The sequence below is a fragment of the Gobio gobio genome (genome assembly GCF_949357685.1).
Source record: "Gobio gobio genome assembly, chromosome: 10".
NCBI classification, from domain to species: domain Eukaryota; kingdom Metazoa; phylum Chordata; class Actinopteri; order Cypriniformes; family Gobionidae; genus Gobio; species Gobio gobio.
In genome coordinates this window covers 3,728,064-3,754,078 of record NC_137116.1, presented here as the reverse complement: position 1 = coordinate 3,754,078, position 26,015 = coordinate 3,728,064, and the positions used below count along the sequence as shown (strand labels likewise).

General features: G+C 37.2%; 1 protein-coding gene across 1 annotated transcript in view; it reads right to left on the bottom strand.

Annotated features, from left to right (window-relative positions):
* The window catches only part of LOC307132980 (uncharacterized protein), a 116,255-nt gene extending 90,558 nt beyond the window's left edge, over positions 1-25,697 (bottom strand). Inside the window, exon 1 of the mRNA XM_079827646.1 lies at positions 25,181-25,697. The gene's annotated coding sequence lies outside the window, so the exon portion shown is untranslated. The remainder of the gene's footprint in view (positions 1-25,180) is intronic.
* Between the last annotated feature and the right edge of the window lie 318 nt (positions 25,698-26,015).

The following is a 26,015-nucleotide window of genomic DNA, read 5'->3' as shown; positions in this document are numbered from 1 at the left end:
ACAGCACTGGACAGCGGGTGCTGTGTGTAGGGGTGTGCCGGTTTCAGAATTGGTGATGACGGTTATGATGTGAGTAAAATGTGACGGTTCGTAACATAACCGTCGTCGTCGGGGGGGGGGGGGGGGGGCGTCATGATGGAGCGCCACCACACGCCCCCGTTGCGAGTGCGACACACTAATCCGCTTCTATAGTATTAGTTAAACTAAAAACTTAGCAGGGATTGCTCTGTAAATTAAATTGAGAATGTAACTAATGCATATGCTATTTTAAATACTGTAGTCTATGCCAGATATATATAGCCTACATTTTGAAATCATTTGAGGCTGAAACATCCATGCGTGTTAATTTTAGCACTTCCGTTAGTGAAACAACACAGCCTATAAAATATTTAAACGATTTTCAGTAAATAATGGTTACCTCAAGAATATAAGAAAATTAAATATTAGTTAAATATATACTATTAGAAAAATATTTGATTAATATTTCCCCGCAAAGATGCGTCATATACCGCTCTGCGTTTTGAGATGAATGGGACACAAGCTGGATAGACACCTTCTCGAATATCTTCATCTTCATATTTTCTCCTGATGTTGCAAGGCAACACTGTTTGTAAAATGTCTGAAGAGCGGATTTTATCTTCCACAGGGTCAAGACATTTAGGCAATGTTTGATTATTCACTGCCAGAGAAAACGAAACTAAAATCACCGGCGCGTGTGTGGCAGAGATTTCAGACCTCCGTTTATTAAGGAGATCTCCAAGATTTCTCTTCTTGGTAGGGGGTGGTGCACAGACCTCTTCCGAATCATCTCCAGCAGTAGCAGCCTCCGAAGCACCACTAACTCCGCCTCCGTTTCCCTCGTCAGCTGAGGGAACCTATCTAAAAAAGTTTTTTTTTTATGTTTGTAAAAAATATTTTAATAACACGGTTTTGGCGGTTATAGAGTTCTAATGACGGTGTTTAACTATAACCGTCGGTCTCACGGTTATATACTAACCGTCACACCCCTAGCTGTGTGTGTAAAGTGCTTATGTGCACGGGTGCATACTGTGTAGTTGGCATACTGCCTACATAGAAAAAGCTCTTTTTGTGATATACTTGGGTCGCCATAAAAACAGCGTTTGGGTGCAGGTGAGCACGTTTGGTTTCGGGCTCGTTGGCTGCATATTCGTTGTCTCCAGTCACCTGGCTGCGGGGGACTGTGAGACAGATTTTGGGAGAGAGCGGTAGTGGTCCGGCCGTAGCGGGACTTTACCACCCTCTCTTTCCCACCGCGGTTAGGACAGCTTTGGCGGTTCAGGGTTCAGTGCAATCTTGGGCCAAGGACCCCCTCACTCTGGCAGTCTGTTGCGGCTAGCTGAGCAACAGCGCTGTCTGTTTCTAGAGGCAGATCAGGGCTGTGTGCTCGCCGGCGCTGCCTTCGGCTGTTGGGGAGGCAGAGCCTTAGCCTGGCAGCCCGATGCAGAGCTGGACCTTATGAGTAGGAAGTGCTTCATGGCTTGTGAAGCCTTCTGTGCCTCTGTGAAGCGCTCCGTGAAACCAGTTACTGCAGGACCGAACAGGCCGGCAGCTGTAATATGGGCATCCAGAAAGGCGGCTCTGTCCGACTCCATCTCAGTAAGGTTGAGCCACAGATGGCGCTCGAGCATGGCCAGGCTGGCCATGGACTTCCCGATCACCTGGGAGGTGGCTTTGGTCGCTCGTAGGGCTAGGTCGGTGGCACTGTGGAGATCCTTAAAAGCCTCCGGGTCAGGGACAGACTCATCCAGTGAGCGGAGAAGTTTCGCCTGAAACACTTGGAGAATCGTCATAGTGTGTAGCACCAACGCAGCCTGGCCGGCGGAGGCGTTTGCTCGACCAGCTAGGGCTGACGTGGTGCGGCAGGGTATAGAGGGATTCAATGCCTTTGCCTGCCATCCCCTGGAGGAGGGCAGACAAAGGTGGGCGGCGACAGCCTCTTCAAGCGGTCCGGCGTGTGCTCCCTGGGCTGCTCCGGCTGCCTATGATCACGGTGCTTCTTTTTACGTGGTCTGAGCGGGAGAGCAGATGGAGTGGGATTGTCCTCGAAGATGGCAAGCCGAGCCCGCAGGGTCTGCAGTGCCATCTCATCGCACTCTGAGCAGGAGCCCTGGGAGAGGAGGAGCCCAGGCAGGAGCCAAGGCTGCGCAGATGATGTGTCGATCCCCACCGAGCAGGGTCTCTGCACAATGCACAGATGGGACGAGGCATTTGAAACAATGCGCTCGTGACAATCAAACACAGATACAGAAAAGTATATAATAACGCCAGATAGCAAAGCTGGAACGACTGCGACTGAAGGCAGATGATTCCGACGTCCTCAGAAGTCCTCACCGCACGGGTTCCGCTGAGGTGCTGTTCGACAGCGGCTATGGCGTGACACAGCCTTTTATAGACTCGCTATGCAAATTCAGGTGGACTGTTTAGGCGGGAGCATGGGTAGTCACCTCATTGGTCCTTCCACTCAGCCGCAGCACAGCCAATCAGCGTGCGTATACGCTCTGTTGGGTCTGCTGTGCAGCTGCACTGCGTTTTACATAGATACATTTTAAGGATAAAATTTTGCTTCAATTCTTGAGGAAACAGGAGTCCCCCTAGTGTATGCTACGCAATACGAGTGATTCTCTCGAAAGGGAACAGGAATGCCCATCTCCCGTGGACAGCAGACACAGGGGTGGGACAGCGGAACTGTGGAAAGATTGCTCTCTCATTAAGGTCTACTGTACAGTAGAGATGTCAGTTAAAAGGGTTAAGTTATGTTTTAGGTGGGATATTATGGAAGCAAAAAGCACTAAACAAGACCAAACATTTATTTATTAACCTATTGCAAGGCTCGAAATTGCGACCATTTTGATCGCATATGCGCCCAAAAATGTAACCTGTGCAATCTCAAAAAATATTTGCAAATAATTGTTGAGGTGCGACCTGTTTTCATTTCTCTACAAAGCGTTCGCTAGTTACTGCACAGTATGTGCCTGCTGTGAGCTGATACAGTGACCAGTCTTCCATTACCAAGTGGATGAAAATAGCTCTGCCATAGCATTTCACTGATCTTTCAATTATTATAATGTATTTGTCAAGAGATTATGTATGCTACTGTACAATTTTAATGTACTCAAGGAATTTATTTTGTAAAGTATATAATGATATAGTACATTAAAGTGTTCTAGATTTCAAAGTGTGTACGTGTCTTAACATTTATATTTAATAATTTTGCACCTTTTTATACCATTTTGAATACTGAAAAAAACAGCTTTATAATATACTAGTAGTGTAATACTAATGCATTTCTAATGTACTGAAAATGCTATTAAAATGTTCTTGAAGTGCATTAAAATTAGTTATTAAAAATACATTTTAAATTAATTTTTAAGAAATACATTTAAATTGCACTAAACGTACTTAAAGTTGTTCCATTTTAGCACAATTTATTATATATTAAAATATATGGCAAATGGCTTAAAATTGATCTTAAGCATATCTTAAAATTGCACTTAATATACTTAAAGTTGTTTCAAAATAATACATTTAATATGCATTTAGTATAGTATAATATAAATTTAATAAAAATGTCCAAAAAAGCACAATTTAAATATATTTCTTTTTCACCTGGGCTGCCTTGGTGGAAAAGTGGTATAGGTCCCCCAGTGTGGTTCTGGGATTTTTGCTCACCGTTCTTGTGATCATTTTGACCCCACGGGGTGAGATCTTGCGTGGAGCCCCAGATTGAGGGAGATTATCAGTGGTCTTGTATATCTTCCATTTTCTAATTGCTCCCACAGTTGATTTCTTCACACCAAACTGCTTACCTATTGCAGATTACGTCTTCCCAGCCTAGTGCAGGTCTACAATTTTGTTTCTGGTGTCCTTTGACAGCTCTTTGGTCTTTGGAGTTTGGAGTCTGACTGTTTGAGGTTGTGGTGTCTTTTATACTGATAACAAGTTCAAACAGGTGCCATTAATACAGGTAACGAGTGGAGGACAAAGGAGCTTCGTAAAGAAGAAGTTACAGGTCTGTGAAAGCCAGAAATCTTGCTTTTATGTAGGTGACCAAATACTTATTTTCCACTATAATTTGCAAATAAATTCTTTAAAAATCAGACAATGTGATTTTCTGGATTTTTTTTATCATTCTGTCTTTCATAGTTGAAGTGTACCTATGATGAAATGTCAGGCCTCTCTCATCTTTTTAAGATGAGATTGCACAATTGGTGGCTGATTAAATATAATGATAATTTGATAATTTTTTGCCCCACTTGTAACTATAGCAGAACATATAACTTAAAGACCTGAAGAGAGGAGGATTTTTGAAGGGGCAAGGGAAAGAGAATTTTACTTGGCCGACCGGACAAGTAGCATGATTGAAACGTTAATAACAAAAAATAAATAGGAAATCACCAAAACGTGATTCTGATGAGGAATGATTCTGATTTTATTTAATTTAGTGTAAGTGGTGATTGATGGTGAATAATGTTACTGACTGTAACAAGGTTGCACTGTTGAGGCTCGGGCAGCCTCTCGAGGAGAAATCAAAACAAATCAGCACAGCACCACACACACAAATATTGGAAATGTGACATTGATTTCATACAACATAAACTGTTAAAATCAAGTCACTTACATTATAGACACAATATTGACTGTTTTTGTTCTATTTCAGCAACGAAAATAGTTCCAAACAAATATCACAGCAAAAACATAGCGCGTCTCGCAGCAACAAAACTCAACCGTGTTTCATTACTGAATGATTCAGCGTTTTGAATGAATCGGTTGAGTCAAAGATTCAATGACCCATTCATAAACAACTGCCTCATTTTTAAATGAATCAGCCATTTGATCAAATCGTCTGAATGAACGACTCAATGACTACTGGTGGTTTAGTTTCATGTTAAAAAGTATCATTCTATCCAACATTTCTTATTTGTATATTCAAAATATATTTAAAACACTATCATAACATTATTCAATGCAATTGTAATTTTAACTAGTTGCCGCTTTGACTTTTGACTAAGTATACAAAAAACTATAGATCTCTTGTAAGATTTGTTTTGTTAGGATGATTCTAGAGACCTAGATGATATATATAAGTCAACAAAAAAAAACTTATTAGTAACATGAAAATGACCTTTCTTTGGTAGGCTTTGCCTTTGCCATGCTTCCTGGATGTAGGGGTAGGAAGTTGGCAGCCTCATGTGACAGGAAGTTAACACCTTTTTTTTCCCTTGAAATCCTTTATTTGGTTGTTTGCTTGCATGTCATTGAGACATAAAACATGGATAACATCTAGGAAAATACTTTAAAAAAGAAAATGGCAACTAGCAGAGAGCGGGGCACAACTTAACGCAGTGTTAGTTGTAACACACATGGTTTTAAACATTCCATACGTCAGGATGATGAAACTTAGTGTATCTACTATTGCCATATCAACATTATTTAGAGAAAAAAATTTCGCCAAAATTAAAAAATCTTTGGACAATATCACTGAACATTTATTTAACCATAGCAAAAGTAAATTTCTTATGTTTTTTTTTGTGTGTTTATTTAAAATAAGACGAATCTGATATTATTTTAATCTTATATCTGTTATTTAACAGTTTATATAGTTCTGATCTAACCAGCAGAACACAAGCTGGGTTTAAATCCCAGTTACGCAGGTGGGGCATGTTGTTTTTTAACAACAGAAATTATTCATTATTATTATGTTTTTAATTATGCTGTACAGCTGTGTTTTGCAGTGTGCTTGTTGTCAAACTCAAAACATTTTATATTTATAAAAGTTAATAATTGTATTTTACTGACAAAATATTTTAGTTTGTCTTGGATATTATTTTGATTATATCAGAATGATAACATTTTAAGCTGTCATTTGGTCATGTTCGAATACTCCACATATGGGCGGTCGTCACATTTCACTTCCATTCTTTTGGGGTAATTCAAGAAAAAGGTATAGACTGTATTAATGAAACAAAACCACATAATTGTACTTGACGTGTGAAATTAATGTGGGAAAAAATAAGTACACTGAACCACAAGTGGATTTTCCAAAACTCAGAAAGTCAAAAAGTGTTAGGTTGCCGCCCGCTCTCCCCTATACACTGCGGCAACTATAGTTGCCGGTTGGCTTATTTAATATTTTGTGCTATAACTAGCAAAAGTTCCTATTTTATTTCCTATAATAAAATTGGTGCATCTTTATCCTGCACATGCTAAATTTATGTCTAAATATGTTGTAAAGATAAATCCACAATGCTCTTAAGGGGGGCGTATTCCCCCATCTTACCCTATAAAGTCTAACAGAACAAATTAATAGTCCAACCTTGATGCAGACTTGATCGAAGGTAGTATGTTTTTTCGTTCTAATGAACGACGCAACAGATGTGGAGAAGATTGCCCTCCACAGCATGTACTAGGGGGAGAGTGCAACACTTTTTACATTTCCTTCAGTTTCTGAGCGACTGTTTGTATTAGAAAGACAACAAATATATATATTAAACCCATATATGTCACCTACCTGCCCATACTGTTGCAACATGTGTACATATGATAATATGAGAGTAATTTGTTCTTAAATAGACCCTGAAAAAAAAAAAACAGTACAGAGGGGCAGTTGCAACAGTCATTTAAATGTAATAAAACTCATACTTCAGCATCATATTTTAAATATTTTTTTTAGTTTATTTGAGACCAGAGTTCATTGTTAATTTATTAAAGTAAAAAACAAGTTTGCTTAAAAACTTTTGTCAAAATCCCACACAATTTTATGTAGGCCCAACTGTAGTAACAAGCAGTAACAATTTCATAACACCACCAAAAGCACATAAACTGATTATTTCATAGCATCAAGTATTCACAATTCCCCAACTGACTCACAATTGTGGCAAATGTAAATGGAACCAACCATCAGTGCAGGCTTCATGAGCCCATGCCTTGCCATTGCAACACCATGCGGGTGTTGCAACTGTCCCACACCTGGCAGCCATCTTAAAACTAGTAGTTACTTTTTTAACTTGAATTTCAGTTTTCCCATAAGGAAGTTTAACATGTGGCTGTTAACTTCCAGAAAGAAGGAGTGGCATACGGAGCATGTGTAGTAGGAGTGTCATGACTCCAGCTCATTCCTGATTGGCGAAATCAGTAATGTTGCAACTGCCACACCAGACATAGAGTGCCGAAGTAATGACGTCACTTTGTAGGCCAAAACGCGGAAGTGAGTTAGCATTTTAGCCCTACCGGTTCCCTCGCCCTAAAGTCTATGGGTTTTTTGAATGGGTTTTTGCTAAATCACCTGAAATAAGGTCTGTGGTTTACAAAGCCTCTAAATATTTTCACGTTTTGATCTATGACATACCATTTGATCTATGGAAGTACCGGGAGTCTCCCGCATATTTATAGCGGCTCCCTGATGCCCGCAAATTAGTTAAATTCTCCCGCAATCTAGAGCGAGCGAGCAAGAGCGCGCGTGCGAGACACAAGGCTTGTTTGAGATGAGCGAAATCTGCGCAGAACCGATCACCGGGGATCAGCGCGAGATGCATTCCGGTGAGAAAAGTGTCCGAGGGCGGTCCGCCTTGCTCTGATGTCATGCTGACGTATGTCAAAAAACTCTCGCCAGCGAAAGGCGGATGTGTCGGATTCTGCAGTCGAGCGCATTTGCTCTCCACCGACTGCGCGGAGCAAAAGCATGATGGGAAACGACTTGCTGATGACAGCTTAATGCTTATTGGTTTAAACAACCGTGATGTATGGTTCTTTTTTTTAAATGTTTGATTTTAAAACTCTGAGATCATGTTTTTATGTGTGAATATTCCCAAACTCTCTAACAAAGGCGATCTCTCTGTGGGTTATGTGATTGTTGTCATATTTATAAAAATATAGCCTATAGCCTATATAAAAACATGTAGCCTATATAGGCCTAATTAAAGTAAAAAATGATTGATAAACACGTCTTTCGAATGGAAATAAATAACAAAAACTTTGGGTGTCTTGTTCATAATATTTATTTTCAAATAAAAGTAACAGAACTTAAATTACATCCAGTTTATCAGCAACAAAGCGCACGAGTGTGAATCCCGCGATATCCGCCTTTGATCTCGCAGGTGTCTGATCCACTACGAGAAGAGCCAAAGTGTTCATATACGCTTGGACGGGCGTCTGATTGCACACTGACACGTCAAAAGCGTGCTATTTGACAGCAAAACGCGCGTCCTCGACGCGTGATTTACCATAAAAACGCGCGTTTTTAACGTGCGCTTTGGGGTCACAGAAAACGCGCGTTTTTATATCAAAGCGCGCGTCCTCGACGCGTGATTTACCATAAAAACGCGCGTTTTTAACGTGCGCTTTGGGGTCACAGAAAACGCGCGTCCTTGACGCGTGATTTGCTATTTTAAAAAACACGCGTTTCCGTCGAGGACGCGCGTTTTGCTGTCAAATCGGAGTGAAAACTTGTGTTTGAAGTATCCAAACAGACAAAATAACGTGCTCTTTCCTTGGTGTTCTCAAATTGCATACTCACTTTTTAGGGCACACCTCTTATAAAGTAAAGTTGCATATTGTTGACCATCTTTTTAAGTAGGCCTAATTATACACTATTTACCACGATACACTATGGCTATTATAAGAATTAAATCAGTATCAACAAAATCCGTCTTACCATCAAAATCCACTTACACTGTAATTACAATTGCCTAAATAATGTAATGAGATTTTTAGATTTATGTTCTAAATATTTTAAATATAGAAATATGAAATGTTGGGGGAAATGTAATTATCACAGGCCTATGAAACTGTAAAACTGCCAGTAGGCTATTTGGCGGCGTAATGGATTCTAGAATCATTCAACTAATTCGTTGTAACCGACTGTTCAAAAACGGTGAATTATTCGAGAACGAAACATTGCTGAGAGATGCAACTCTTCTGCTTTGTTTGAATCTATTTTTGTTGGAAAAATAGAGCAAAACTGTAAAAAAAAAAAAAAAAAAAAGACAACTTTGTTTATTGAACTGTTGTATAACATTAATATCGCATTTTGCAATCGTGCTGATAGCCTACTCTGGAAAATAGCACTCAGTCTTGCGAGTATTTCCTGTTTAATTACTTTCAAACAAATGTTTATTTTTTTGTTCGTTATTAGCCTATTTTTAATGAAAATAACACAACAATAAAATAGTGCAATAAAAAAAACTTGCGTATTAAACTTTTGTAAAAAAAAAAAAATCATAAAAAAATCATTAAAAAAAACGAATAACACGGATGACATAAAATAACTATTGGCTACCCGAATTATAACAAATAAATAACATCCATTGGAAATTCCCCTTTAAAACGGGGAACCCTCCGTTTGTGGTTTGTAATTTTTTTTTATTAATAAAAGTGGTTTTGCTCTTGTGCCTCTGCTATCATCCTGTCAATCATCTCGCTCGCGGCTATGATTACAGTTACAGTAAAATTTAAATTCACCATCGTTTCCCAGCCTCAGCCGATCTGCATGACAGTATTTGCCATGACCAATCCTTGTCCAAATATGAGCTTATTGTAAAGAAAAGTAATGACTGCTGCATATTTACACTTGACTGAACATTGGTCTGTTACACCTGCTCTGCGCTGTTTAGTGCAGCCACACCACACAGATTTAACTCCACCCATCTAAATAAAACAGGCTGGGTGCTGATTAATATTTCATATTCATGATATACGTTTTTCTGTGAAGCGTTAAGTTGCACAGAAGAAAGTCCAATCTAGGACCTGCCCTGTACAGCTTAAGAAGCGGTGCTATGGAGGAATATTATTGTGTTGAACATGCTCAGATTTACTTGACCGTTATATGAGTTAAGCAATATCATACGAGCAAGAGTGCTGTTTTCCAGAGTATAGGCTCAGCATGATTGCAAAATGCGATATTAATTTTATACAACAGTTCAATAAACAATAAGTCTTTACCATTTTTATAGTCAACGTTTTTGCCCTAACAGTTTTTGCCCTATTTTTCCAACAAAAATAGATTCAAACAAAGCAGAAGAGTTGCATCTCTCAGCAATGTTTCGTTCTCGAATAATTCACCGTTTTTGAACAGTCGGCTAACGGTAATTCGTTGAATGATTCTAGAATCCATTATGCCGCCAACTATACTGGCAGTTTTACAGTTTCATAGGCCTGTAATAATTACATTTCCCCCAACATTTCGTATTTCTATTTAAAATATTATATTTAGAACATAAATCTAAAAATCTCATTACATTATTTAGGCAATTGTAATTACAGTGTAAGTGGATTTTGTTGATACTGATTTAATTCTTATAATGGCCATATCGTGGTAAATAGTATGTAATTACTTAAAAAGATGGTCAAAAATATGTAACTTACTTTATAAGAGGTGTGCCCTAAAAAGTGAGTATGCAATTTTGAGAACACCAAGGAAAGAGCACGTTATTTTGTCTGTTTAGATACTTCAAACACAAGTTTGCACTGCCTGTTTGGTTTACCTGTTTACACGTCAAAAGCGTGCGATTTGACAGCAAAACGCGCGTCCTCGACGCGTGATTTACCATAAAAACACGCGTTTTTAACGTGCGCTTTTGGGTCACGAAAAATGCGCGTCGGAAACGCGCGTTTTCTGTGACCCCAAAGCGCACGTTAAAAACGCGCGTCGGAAACGCGCGTTTTCTGTGACCCCGAAGCGCACGTTGAAAACGTTTTGCTGTCGTTTTGCTGTCAAATCGCACGCTTTTGACGTGTCAGTGTGCAATCAGACGCCCGTCCAAGCGTATATGAACACTTTGGCGTGTTCATATACGCTTGGACGGGCGTCTGATTGCACACTGATACGTCAAAAGCGTGCGATTTGACAGCAAAACGCGCGTCCTCGACGCGTGATTTACCATAAAAACGCGCGTTTTTAACGCGCGCTTTGGGGTCACAGAAAACGCGCGTTTCCGACGCGTGTTTTTATATTAAAGCGCGCGTCCTTGACGCGTGATTTGCTATTTTAAAAAACACGCGTTTCCGACGCGCGTTTTCCGTGACCCAAAAGCGCGCGTTAAAAACGCGTGTTTTTATGGTAAATCACGCGTTGAGGACGCGCGTTTTGCTGTCAAATCGCACGCTTTTGACGTGTAAACAGGTAAACCAAACAGGCAAACTTGTGTTTGAAGTATCTAAACAGACTAAAGAACGTGCTCTTTCCTTGGTGTTCTCAAAATTGCATACTCACTTTTTAGGGCACACCTCTTATAAAGTAAAGTTACATATATTGTTGACCATCTTTTTAAGTAGGCTAATTATACACTATTTACCACGATATGGCCATTAAAAGAATTAAATCAGTATCAACAAAATCCACTTACACTAATTACAATTGCCTAAATAATGTAATGAGATTTTTAGATTTATGTTCTAAATATAATATTTTAAATATAGAAATACGAAATGTTGGGGGAAATGTAATTATTACAGGCCTATGAAACTGTAAAACTGCCAGTATAGTTGGCAGCGTAATGGATTCTAGAATCATTCAACTAATTCGTTGTAACCGACTGTTCAAAAACGGTGAATTATTCGAGAACGAAACATTGCTGAGAGATGCAACTCTTCTTGTTTGAATCTATTTTTGTTGGAAAAATAGGGCAAAAACTGTTAGGGCAAAAACGTTGACTATAAAAATGGTAAAGACTTATTGTTTATTGAACTGTTGTATAAAATGAATATCGCATTTTGCAATCATGCTTATAGCCTACTCTGGAAAACATCACTCTTGCTCGTATGATATTGCTTAACTCATATAATGGTCAAGTAAATCTGAGCATGTTCAACAAAATAATAGTCCTCCATAGCACCGCTTCTTAAACTGTACAGGGCAGGTCCTAGATTGGGCTTTCTTCTGTGCAACTTAACGCTTCACAGAAAAACGTATATCATGAATATGAAATATTAATCAGCACCCAGCCTGTTTTATTTAGATGGGTGGAGTTAAATCTGTGTGGTGAAGCTGCACTAAACAGCGCAGAGCAGGTGTAACAGACCAATGTTCAGTCAAGTGTAAATGGATGATTCTTCAATTGGGGGCTATTTTGCCATCTTACATTTTGATGAATGAAATTTGGTTGAATTTTGTTAGAATTATGTCAAGACAATGTTTACATGCTTTGATGTAAAGATAATGGCCACGACTGAGCTTAAATATAATTTGAGTATTTTATATCTATTTGCCAACTGGCACTGCAAAACGTCATTACCATCACAACATCAAAAAGTATCATAATGCAAAGAATGTATCAAGGAGATAATTTAAACTCATTTATCTTGCAAACATTGTTTAACCTTCAACAATACGTATAAAAAAATAAATGTTTCCATTCAGCGAATTACATATATTTTCTTGTTCTTACCATCAAAATGTGTTTTTCTGTGTTCATCAAAGCACACTTTTGTTTAATTTCTGGAAAATTAATTTTAGATGTTTTTTCTTTGAATAGGTGGATGAGTATTTCATTAGGCTTTTCATGTAGCACCTGAAGATTGAACATAAAACAGTTTTAAATATATGTTTGCTGTAAATTAAGCAACGTGGCGGTAATGACATACTGTTCTGGTAATGACATAGTGTTTTGGTAATGACATAAATGAAAAGTGCACTGATACATAAAGCAAATTTAAAGGCTTAAATAATGACTTCTGGTGAGTGTTGTTGAAAGAAATGGACAGATGTGAGGAGATATGTTCAAGTTGATGGTTGTGTCATATTTATATATGTTTATTTCAATCATGAAGAAACCATAAAATATTTTCTAGAGAATCAATTGTTACAATGGGATAAAACAGCATAAACATATCCTTCATAAACATTTCATAACTATGACTATTACCATTAGGTGAAATATTATATGTTGCATTGGGTTAAAACTAACAATGCATAATGAAACGTGTTTGCTTTCAAACACACTCAAAAATAATAAAAAATTATTTTATGATGCTGTTCACTTTATTTAAGCAATTCATCTTGATTTAACACAATTATATCAGGTTTCTGGTTCAAATGTAATTGATTCATGTTAAACTGACTTAAAACCGTTACTCTTTGACATAACTTGATGTTTTCATTTTGAAATAACACATTTCAATCAAGTAACCCAATCAAACAAGACTTTCACTTCCCATCATGCTTTGCAAAGGGGCTGAATTCGGAGAGTAAATGTTTAAAAATAAAGTGCTATTTGATGCCTTTTTAACAAGATGAGAAAATGGAGAGACTTTTTAATGCTTAATGTTTTGTTATGTTGGTATTTAAAATGTTTTGTTATGTTAGTGTTTTTGGAGGTGACCATTGTGGTGAAGTAGAGCATGTGCTTGGGATGAGGACCTGCTAATAAAAATTAAAGCTATTTTAATAATAAAAACAACTACTTTGGGCATGCCATGGATATAACAAAACCATCTTCTGGCTAGCCAATAAGACCTTGCAAAAGGTTTTGTAAATGTTGTAAAAAATAGTATTTGACTAAATAAAAATAATCAATTAAACTGTATTACTTGATTTGGTTTGTTTTTAATATTCCTTTTAGAATAATTAAATTGAATAGTTTTGGACAAAATTAAGAATGTAAACCTGATTCAATGCTAAATGGCATTGAATTAACCTTACGTAAAAAACTTAAGTTTACTGAAATAAATAATTTTAATTAAATTCAACATAACCCAATTACGTGGAACCTGTTGACATAAAAAAATTAAGTAAAACCCACGTATCATTTTTTTGAGTGTGAACATTCAAAATGTGAATTAGAGATGATAAAGGGAGATGGATGGGATGTGGAGAGAAAGAGATACTGGGCCCTAGTTTAAATGACAGGCATAGTGTAGTCACTCAATGAGCAAAGTGTCCTGAAGATCAACTCCAGCCTTTTTTCTATAATCTCTAGACCTTTCAGTTGATTTCTTGGGAGCCATTCTGATTAAAAAATAAAAAAAATTGTTTTAGGAAGTAAGGCATCTCACATAAGTTTCATTGTAAAATCACACTATTATGCTTCTTTAACTTAATTTATAAACACATAATATGATATAGATAGGGACACAGAACATGTCATTACCACCATCACTTGTCATTACCATCACAACAAGTTGTGTGTTGGTAATGACGTGTTGCGGTAATGACATTTTTTTTTTTTTTTTTCAGGAAAAAAGATGCTAGGTCATGGATTTGCTAACATCATTCAACAGCTAGTACAAAAAGAACTTGAAATACACATAAATCATGTGAATATAAATATATATTTATCAAAATATTGCTGCTACAGCATTTATGGTAATGACGCTGAATAAGTCTACTCCATGATCAGAAGGAATTCATGATTAAATTACTTACTTTTTCAGACATCAAATATCACTGTTCTTCCATGGCTGACATGTGCTCCCCTGCTAGTCTTCATTTCCATGGTTACGGCATAAACAAGTCTTACCCTCAAAAAAATCCTTGTTGTAATCATAGACTGTCGCGGTAATGACAGTATTGTTGTGGACAATACTAAATTGTTAAAAATATTCACAAATTGCACAGATATGAACCAGAATTATGCATCAAGTGCCTTTTTAAGTTACTGTTTAAACATATATTGTGATTTTTTTAATGAACTGATAACATTTGATCACATTTTCAGAGCAGATAAGTTTTAAAGTCTGGGTTGGGGGCAAGGCCTGAGTAGCCAAATATTAGTGATGAAAACATTTTTAAAAATGGAAATCAAACTGATTTTAGTGTATCATTTTTTGGTGGTGCAATAAATATTATTTGAAATAACAAAACTATTTATTTTAAAATATAGTATTTTTAACATGAATGTATAACCTGGGGACATAAAAGTTCCCCTAATTGAAGAATCACCCAAATACGCAGCAGTCATAACTTTTCTTTACAATAAGCTCATATTTGGACAAGGATTGGTCATGGCAAATACTGTCATGCAGATCGACTGAGGCTGGGAAACGATGGTGAATTAAAATTTTACTGTAACTGTAATCATAGCCGAGAGCGAGATGATTGACAGGACATTAGCAGAGGCACAAGCGCAAAACCACTTTTATTAATAAAAAAAAATTACAAATCACAAACGGAGGGTTCCCCGTTTTAAAGGGGAATTTCCAAATACATGTTATTTATTTGTTATAATTCGGGTAGCCAATAGTTATTTTATGTCATCCGTGTTATTCGTTTTTTTTTTTTTTTTTTTTTTTTTTACAAAAGTTTAATATAGCCTACGCAAGTTTTTTTTTTTTGTACTATTTTATTGTTGTTGTATTTTCATTAAAAATAGGCTAAAAACGAACAAAAAAATAAACATTTGTTTGAAAGTAATTAAACAGTAAATACTCGCAAGACTGAGTGCTATTTTCCAGAGTAGGCTATCAGCACGATTGCAAAATGCGATATTAATGTTATACAACAGTTCAATAAACAATAAGTTGTCTTTTGTTTTTTTGTTTTTTTACAGTTTTGCTCTATTTTTCCAACAAAAATAGATTCAAACAAAGCAGAAGAGTTGCATCTCTCAGCAATGTTTCGTTCTCGAATAATTCACCGTTTTTGAACAGTCGGTTACAACGAATTAGTTGAATGATTCTAGAATCCATTACGCCGCCAACTATACTGGGGTGCGTTTCCCGAAAGCATCGTTGGCCAACTATGGTCGCAAGTTCCGTCGTTATCAGCATAGTTCAACGATTTGGTGTTTCAAGAAACCATCGTTCCAACGAACGTTCGCAAACTGCATCGCAAACTTGTGTGGTTGGAACGACAGCTCTTGACCTGTGGTTAGAAGTATAGTTCCTTGTTAGTTTGTCGTATCGACGTCATTGATTTCGCAGCAGCTGGGATGTGTTCTATTCAGAGCTATCGACCCTATAGCCTATTTCTTTCGAAGGTTTTACCATCTACTTTAAGTAATTTGGATGACTTAAAGTCGAGGTGCCTAGGTTTTACACAATTAGCTTTTTTCATTACAAATTATTTGAAACGATATAATAGCGTGACGATAGCAATTATTCTCCCTTCGAAGTGCCCTCCGAAAGGATAATTTATGCTGGTTGGACGTCTTGGTTTCGTTTGTGCGAAGAAACGAGTGTGCAAGTGAGTAACTTTGTTAAATTCCCAAAGACAAATTGTCATATAACTATTTTACAAAAAGGGGTTTACCCTTAAATATTAAATTGTATATGTAGGCTACTGTAGCATTACACATACGCAACACATGCAGTGCTTAGCGCTAAGGAAACATAGGCAGATTCAGATTTGTTTTATTCTGACATTTAAACATTTAACAAATGATGACATAAATCAACATAAAGTCTGAAAAGGAATAGGCAGAAGCATTTATTTTTGGGTGATTTCTGCCCAGGATTTTTTTTTATCAGCATTTGTTACACAATTGTTCAGCTTTGAAAATAGCTGTTTTTTTATTCTCCACCTCCTCCAAAAGAACTGTAACTTCATTTATTTTAATTCAATGCCATTTAGTTAAATCAGGTTAACATTCTTAATTTTGTCCAAAACTATTCAATTTAATTATTCTAAAAGGAATATTAAAAACAAACCAAATCAAGTAATACAGTTTAATTGATTATTTTTATTTAGTCAAATACTATTTTTTACAACATTTACAAAACCTTTTGCAAGGTCTTATTGGCTAGCCAGAAGATGGTTTTGTTACATCCATGGCATGCCCAAAGTAGTTGTTTTTATTATTAAAATAGCTTTAATTTTTATTAGCAGGTCCTCATCCCAAGCACATGCTCTACTTCACCACAATGGTCACCTCCAAAAACACTAACATAACAAAACATTTTAAATACCAACATAACAAAACATTAAGCATTAAAAAGTCTCTCCATTTTCTCATCTTGTTAAAAAGGCATCAAATAGCACTTTATTTAAACATTTACTCTCCGAATTCAGCCCCTTTGCAAAGCATGATGGGAAGTGAAAGTCTTGTTTGATTGGGTTACTTGATTGAAATGTGTTATTTCAAAATGAAAACATCAAGTTATGTCAAAGAGTAACGGTTTTAAGTCAGTTTAACATGAATCAATTACATTTGAACCAGAAACCTGATATAATTGTGTTAAATCAAGATGAATTGCTTAAATAAAGTGAACAGCATCATAAAATAATTTTTTATTATTTTTGAGTGTGTTTGAAAGCAAACACGTTTCATTATGCATTGTTAGTTTTAACCCAATGCAACATATAATATTTCACCTAATGGTAATAGTCATAGTTATGAAATGTTTATGAAGGATATGTTTATGCTGTTTTATCCCATTGTAACAATTGATTCTCTAGAAAATATTTTATGGTTTCTTCATGATTGAAATAAACATATATAAATATGACACAACCATCAACTTGAACATATCTCCTCACATCTGTCCATTTCTTTCAACAACACTCACCAGAAGTCATTATTTAAGCCTTTAAATTTGCTTTATGTATCAGTGCACTTTTCATTTATGTCATTACCAAAACACTATGTCATTACCATTACTTTTGGGTCACGGAAAACGCGCGTCGGAAACGCGTGTTTTTTAAAATAGCAAATCACGCGTCAAGGACGCGCGCTTTAATATAAAAACACGCGTCGGAAACGCGCGTTTTCTGTGACCCCAAAGCGCACGCTAAAAACGCGCGTTTTTATGGTAAATCACGCGTTGAGGACGCGCGCTTTGATATAAAATCACGCGTCGGAAACGCGCGTTTTCTGTGACCCCAAAGCGCGCGTTAAAAACGCGCGTTTTTATGGTAAATCATATGGAACGCCAAAAGGTTCACAAAACGCCATTAACCAAACGCCTGGTGCCCAGAAAACGCCGTTATTTGCGGCGTTTTGGACGAAACAACGCCGCAAAATACGGCGTTATGTTGTACAAGCGCCGTAAATGACGGCGTTTTCACCGCAGAACCGCCGTTAATATCGGCGTTTTTTGATATGACCCAAAACGCCGTTCATTTCGCCGTTTGGCCTTCCATATTACGCCGTCATTGACGGCGCTTAAGTCTGACAAAGACGGCGTAAAAAGCGGCGTTTTCTATAATATTCAAAACAACCCCTCCTTTTACTACACAGCCCAGCCCCATCAAAAGGCGGTAAGACCTGTGTAGTAGAATGTCGATCCACCTCAGAGTCCTATCTTTTAACGCTATTGTGACTGATATTTAGACTTTCTTCGTGTGAGGCTATTTGTATTTTTTCTTTGGGCATATGTGTATGCGCCTTTTCCTTAATCATATGTGCATAAGTAAAACTATTTAATAATATTTTGTGTGTATTGTTTGAAAACCATAGAGCTATCGCGAGTCAGTAGCCACTCTTAATTTCCTGACAGGAGTTCAAGTCCGAGGTTCGTTCTCGTTCTCGTTCTCTCTCTCTCTCTCTCTCTCTCTCTCTCTCTCTCTCTCTCTCTCTCTCTCTCTCTCTCTCTCTCTCTCTCTCTCTCTCTCTCTCTCTCTCTCTCTCTCTCTCTCTCTCTCTCTCTCTCTCTCTCTCTCTCTCTCTCTCTCTCTCTCTCTCTCTTTTAGAGATGATACTTATTAACAGGCGACCTGGCGTTATGCTTTAATAATATCTTATTGTTGTGTACAATAGCTTTGGGTCGGGTTTATTGTTGATTTAAAAAAATAAAAATCCTACACAAACAAGTGTATTTTTGCCCTCTTGATGCAAACCTTGAGCATAATATACCTAGGCTATAGGTTTCGATACAAAACGGTAATGTATAGGCTACATTTACATTTCCTTGCTTTATTCGTAAACTGATTAATTAATTTCTCTCTTACATCGAGCAATGCTGCTGTTGAGCAGCATTGACAGGCCGACTGTCAAACTTCCAATAGACAATTCCTAAACCTACAGACAGTCCTGTAATAACTACTGGCACTATATCTTTTTTTTACCAGTAGCCAATATCTTCTTCTTTTTTATTGGTTCATGCACTTTAATAAATTACATTTAAAAAAATAAAAGCTTTAAAAAACAAAAACAAAAAAAAAAAGTTAATTAGGCTATGTAAAGTGAACTACACGAGTAAGAAGACTGAAAGATGGAAATATGTCGGGAGGCATGGAGTGGACATTTTAGTATTGATCAACGTTTCATCAAATAATTTCCTGGATTTGATAGCCTAAATAAGATGCAAATATAGCAGACAATTCTCCAGTGAACATTTCTAATGTAATATATAGCCTAGTTGTATATGTATATAGGCCTACTACAGCCTCTATATATATATATATATATATATATATATATATATATATATATATATATATATATATATATATATATATATAGGCTGTAGTAGGCCTATATACATAGCTATTCTGAGTATCTCACCGAGCGGACCGAGCGAGAATCTTCAGAGAGGCGCTCTCACTATGGAGGATATTACCGCTCCGCTCACATGCTCTGAGCTGGAACATCATCGGCTAGCTACTAACTGTATACTATTCACATATACAAATTATTATTTATTATCACGCATTGTCTCAATTTAATGGATCCTTGCTGAATAAATGATGTATTCATTTATTTAAGTTCTTTCTCAAAAAAAAAAAATAAAACAAAAATTATATTCATCAAATCGTAAAAGTACATTGATAATAATCATCAATGCTTCTTGAGCAGTGAATCCTTATATTAGAATGATTAGTGAAGAATCATGTGACACTGAAGACTGGAGTAATGATGATACATTCAGCGTTGATCACAGGAATACATTAGCTACACTTTACTATATATTCACATAGAGAACAGTTATTTTACATTTGAATAATATTTCACAATATTACAGCTTTTTGTATTTTAACAGCATAAATGCAGCCTTGGTGAGAAGAAGAGACTTCTTTAAAAACATTTTATTACACAGCTCTGTGGAATACTTGATTCTGATTGGTCAATCGCGCATTCCAGCAGTAGGTTATTCCCAGATAACAACCACCTAAAATGAATAACATACCGCTCATCCGGGTACTACGAGTTATCTTGACCGGTACTACTTATATGCTGTCAAAAAATAATAAATAAATAAATAAAAAGTAAAAAAAGTAAAAGTAAAAAAAAATAATAACCGCCATACAATGGAAGACTTCAAGGGTTTACTCTATAAAGTTTTAAATATGGTTATTTTTCTTACAGGCATCGATTCGATGGTTAAAAATAGTTTGAACGCTAATGAATGGCATAATTTATGTTTTTTTTGTTTTTTGTTTTTTTACATTTATATTTTTCATTCTTGTTGTGAATTTCGTTACATTTCGTGAATTAGGATTTGTTGTGGAAGCAGACTAAAATAGCTACATGTTGATAATGTTTGTAGACATTTCGTTTTTACCAGTATATTTAATAAAATGGGAATGACACACCAGTGCGATTTACCTGGGTTTATTTCTTAAGTCTTACCCAGTGCATATACTCGGGTGCAACTCTGTGTTACAAAGGCACATAGGCTATATCAATTCTCTAATGTGGATAAAGGCATATGTTGTAGCTACAGGTCACTATACAACACATGTCCTTATTAGGAGAAAATATATAACATAAGATCTCGTTATTACGAAAAAAATATGTCATTTTTATGACAGAGAAAAGATGTGAGAAAAAAAGAGTGGAAAAAAAAGAATATGTAGCCTATGTGGCAGCAATGCTTACACATAGGCCTAGTCTTTGTCCATTTTTGCTTCATTCTTTTAAACGTTACCAATTAAAAAGTTTTTAGTAGGCTGTGTTGACCATGAGAGCTCACTGGTTTGGACGTCCTGCTTCAAGATATTTCCATTTTAAAGGGGTGGTAAACCACGATTTCACTATTCTAACTTTAGCTAGCGTGTAATGTTGCTGCTTGAGCATAAACAACATCTGCAAAGTTACAACGTTCAAAGTTTAAAGCAAAGGGAGATATTTGCTTTTAAAGAAATCAGTTTCTAAGAACTACAGCAAACGGCCAGTAGGCGACTACACACATTCCTCCAGGGCTTGCTGACATCACCAGGCCCAATATTTACATAAACCCCTCCTCCGAGAATATTAAATAAGGGGAGGTGAGGCCATTTTGTATCGCGGCGCTGTTGTGGTATAGTTAGGCTGGAGTGTTGTTGCCGCGATGCAGAGGAAACGCTGTTATTTTCATCCGGATTGCAGGTCTGGGGTACTTGCTCTGTTCAGCCTTCATAGGGACGGGGGTGCGTTGCAGAGCGTTTAACACACAGCATGTTATATGCACGTGTGTTTGAGTCAGCGGGGAATCAGGCGCGCGCAGGGCTCCCTGCAGAGGAGATCTAACATCTAAGCACATCTAACAGAGGAAAACATCCACCGTCTTCGCGATTTCAATGCCAGATTTGCACAACGTCAGCTGCGTGAAAAAAACACTGCCGGTGCGTGGATGCAGGACGCGCGCGCTGCACATTTCACGGAGGACAACACAAACTTCCACAAACTTCGCGAGTTCAATACAGGATATGCACAACGGCTTGTCCTGAAAGCTGGATTTACAAACAGAAGCTGTTCACGGGCCACAACCTGTAAGTCTGATTTATTTTTCATCGATGTGTTTTCCTGTAATAGGTTGTAGCAAGGAAGTAAACAGATGACAACACTGTTCTGCAAACTAGTCTGTTAAATGCTCATTCACACTTAACGATATCCAACGAACATCTAACGTTACAAACATTAACGTTAAAATCTCAACAGCGAACCTGGCATTAGTGTAAATGATTCTTTGATTAGAGCTTTTATGTATTGTTTATCTTCAGGCATGCTAAACATGGTTCTGTGTGTGATTTGGCTAACTTACTAAAGTCAGTGCTTAGTGTTCGTTTTGGGTTAACGTTAGTTCTTGCGACAGATATTTGGCTATAATCGTTCTAAAAATACAAAAGTTAAAGTGCCATTCAGTAGCAATCATTATAGATCCGCAGTCTTTACTCTCGAGGACTGAACAGGTTCTGCTCGATCATCTTCACTCAAATGTTCTGGGTCTGATTCGAGCTCATATGGTTTTATTGACGCCGTTGTTTCTAACACTGAACAGCCTCCGGTAAGGGGCGTGACGTTTCCGACGTGCACTGCGGTTAGCGAATCAGAACACACTGGGCCAGCTAACCAATCTGAGCCCACTGCGTATTTTTGAGGGACTGGCTTCATACAACCCGGAAAGCATCAGACCGTTTTACAAGGAGGGACAGAGCAGTGTAGAATAAAGGTCAAATATATGACAAATAAGGCAATTTTTTTTAAAACGAAGCATGAACACATGTTACAGTGCACCCCACAAACACAGTCAAGCCTTCAAAAGAATGTTTTACCACCCCTTTAAAAAAAAGTTTAAAAGTTTTTTTTTTTTTTTATGGAAAAAAGTAAAAACATTTTTTTTTGTTTTCCACAATAGGCTACAATTATTTTGTGTAAAACAAAACATTTTTTTTTTACTTTTTTCCATCAAAAAAAAAAAAAAATTGTTTTGTTTTACACAAAATAATTGTAGCAACAAAAACAAAAAAATAGTTTTAAAATAGCCTACACATTTTAAAGAAAAAAAATATTGCAAAATGCTATATGTAGTTATAGGCATTATGGAAATACAGACTTATTATTATATAGCCTATATAATAATAGTATATAGCTAGGCTAAATATTACATTAGAAATGTTTAACAGTTAACACGAAGTCATCCCGCCAGCGTAGGCTATTTGCATCTTATTTTACAGCGGATTCTATATTTGCATATTAAATCCAGGCAATTAGTTGATGAAACATTGATCAATATTAAGATATAATTTTTCCAAAACGAAAGAAAGGGTTTGTTTTTTTTAAGTTGCAATTGTTTTTAATTGAATGAATCTATTTTAATTGAATGAATCTATGAATCTACAGTGCATATAGGCCAATAAAAAAAGAAGAAGATATAGGCTACTGGTTAAAAAAAAAAAAAAAAAAAAAAAAAAAAAACGATATAGGCCTAGTGCCAGTAGTTATTAACTGTCTGTAGGTCTAGGAATTGTCTATTGAAAGTTTGACAGTATGGATTATTCTTATGATTGAACTGAAAGATACAATGCTTGTGTATTTGCTGTAACCGCAACAATGTGTAAATATTTATTTATGCAGCAGCATTGCTCGATGTAAGAGAGAAATTAATTCATCAGTTTACGAATAAAGCAAGGAAATGTAAATGTAGCCTATACATTATCGTTTTGTATCGAAACCTATAGCCTAGGTATATTATGCTTGCATCAAGAGGGCAAAAATACACTTGTTTGTGTAGGATTTTTATTTTTTTAAATCAACAATAAACCCGACCCAAAGCTATTGTACACAACAATAAGATATTATTAAAGCATAACGCCAGGTCGCCTGTTAATAAGTATCATCTCTAAAAGAGAGAGAGAGAGAGAGAGAGAGAGAGAGAGAGAGAGAGAGAGAGAGAGAGAGAGAGAGAGAGAGAGAACGAGAACGAGAACGAACCTCGGACTTGAACTCCTGTCAGGAAATTAAGAGTGGCTACTGACTCGCGATAGCTCTATGGTTTGCAAACAATACACACAAAATATTATTAAATAGTTTTACTTATGCACATATGATTAAGGAAAAGGCGCATACACATATGCCCAAAGAAAAAATACAAATAGCCTCACACGAAGAAAGTCTAAATATCAGTCACAATAGCGTTAAAAGATAGGACTCTGAGGTGGATCGACATTCTACTACACAGGTCTTACCGCCTTTTGATGGGGCTGGGCTGTGTAGTAAAAGGAGGGGTTGTTTTGAATATTATAGAAAACGCCGCTTTTTACGCCGTCTTTGTCAGACTTAAGCGCCGTCAATGACGGCGTAATATGGAAGGCCAAACGGCGAAATGAACGGCGTTTTGGGTCATATCAAAAAACGCCGATATTAACGGCGGTTCTGCGGTGAAAACGCCGTCATTTACGGCGCTTGTACAACATAACGCCGTATTTTGCGCCGTTGTTTCGTCCAAAACGCCGCAAATAACGGCGTTTTCTGGGCACCAGGCGTTTGGTTAATGGCGTTTTTTGAACCTTTTGGCGTTCCATAAAATCACGCGTCGAGGACGCGCGTTTTGCTGTCAAATCGCACGCTTTTGACGTATCAGTGTGCAATCAGACGCCCGTCCAAGCGTATATGAACACTTTGGCTTGCCATAACAGACTGTGGCACGCGCGCACGGCAGAGAGGAAGAGAGAGCGAGAGACCTTGCGTGTGTAGCGCATTTAAGACGGAGAGCATCCTGATTGGCTTGTTTCGGTAAGTCAACCAATCAATTGTCAGTGTGGGCGGGCTTTTATCTCTTCTCCCGAGCCGAATTAATCAGTTCAGTGTATCTAGAAACTGGAGCGCATGGCAGAGGGAGAGTGCCCCAAAAAACGAAAGTATAAACATAATGACAATCTTGCACGCTGTACAGTTTGTTACTGACATGTTATGGTTGAGTTAAACAAGTTTCATTTCATGTGCATATTTTTCAGGTCGGCTAGTTGCCAAGGCTACATGAAAACAACAAACTCCTTAGACCTGTTTAAAGTTGCAATGAAATATAAATAAAAGCAGTTTACATAAATAGTATAAGCAGCTTATGTAAATAGTAAAAGTGAACTACATAATTTGACATAATTTTTTACAAATAATTGCATAGGCCTATAGAAATTATGTAATAATGATATATTATATTATACTATACATATAAAGTCATGTTCTGTGGTGAAATTCGGGATACCTTTCCTCCTTTCATGTTTTTTTTTTTTGGGGGGGGGGGGGGTTACCTCCCTGAAATGACTTTTTTCAGGTTGGGATGTCTGCCACACTGTTGCAACTTTCCCCACTCTCCCCTACAGCACGACGATAAGCCTACACTTATGCTGCCTTCACGTGCTCTCGGAATTATCGTAAATACGAGTTTCCTAGGTAAACATTGCACATGAACGCCCTCACATTTTGAATCTTGAATGCAATGCGCTCGTAATCACGACTTCAGAAGTCGGAATCATCAAATTTCCGATAGCACGTGAAGGCAGCATTAACTTTCTCAGAACAGATTCACTTTAGCTTAAAACCAATTGTGTAACACAAGTAAAAGAATATTAGGTAATTTAATTTACACTAACCTTATTCCGATGTCCTTATGTCTCATACAGTTAAATTTTGTTGGAGTCTTTCCGTCTTTGTCTGATTAGAGAAAGAGAAACTAAAAGTGTCTAGTACTTCCTTGTTCTACTTCTGCTTCACGTGCTCTCTGAATTATCGAGTTTCCTGGGTTAAAATGGCACATACGAACGCCCTCCCATTTTTGGAGACTTAAATGACTTCAGAAGTCCTTCCGATAGCACTTGAAGGCAACAACCTGGAGTCAGAATAGACTCATTAATAATTCACGCAAAAAACAAGATGCACACATGTGTAACCAATTTCACATGCATGAAACCAAATTCACGTGCACAAAAAAACAATTCACGTGCGCAAAATAAAATTATATATTCATAAAATACATTTCACAAATGCAAAACACAATTCGTAGATTTACAACTGTGCACAAAAACTTTTGAATGTTTAAAATGTACACATTCATCCTGTAATGCGAATGTGCAAATCGTCATTCACGTGTGTGAATTGCCGTGGATGTGTGTGTGTGTGTTTTTGAGACTTTCCTGGCAGCGCAATCCTCCCTACACAGAGGAGTCGTACTCTTTAGCCAATCAGATTTAAGCTCATCAATCGGCCAATCATAACCGCGTGAGGGCGGGCCCACCTGAATGTTACGTCATCAGCGTTCGACCGCAGTTAGAGATCATGGCTAAGCAGCAGAGGTATGTATGTGAAGTTTGATCGGTTCATTTCTGTGTTTACTGAAACTAAGAACTTAGAGATCAGTTGAAGTGAGTTTATTCAATATTAACAGATGTAAGCAACTGCTGTGGTAATCAGATGTCCCATATGAAGAGG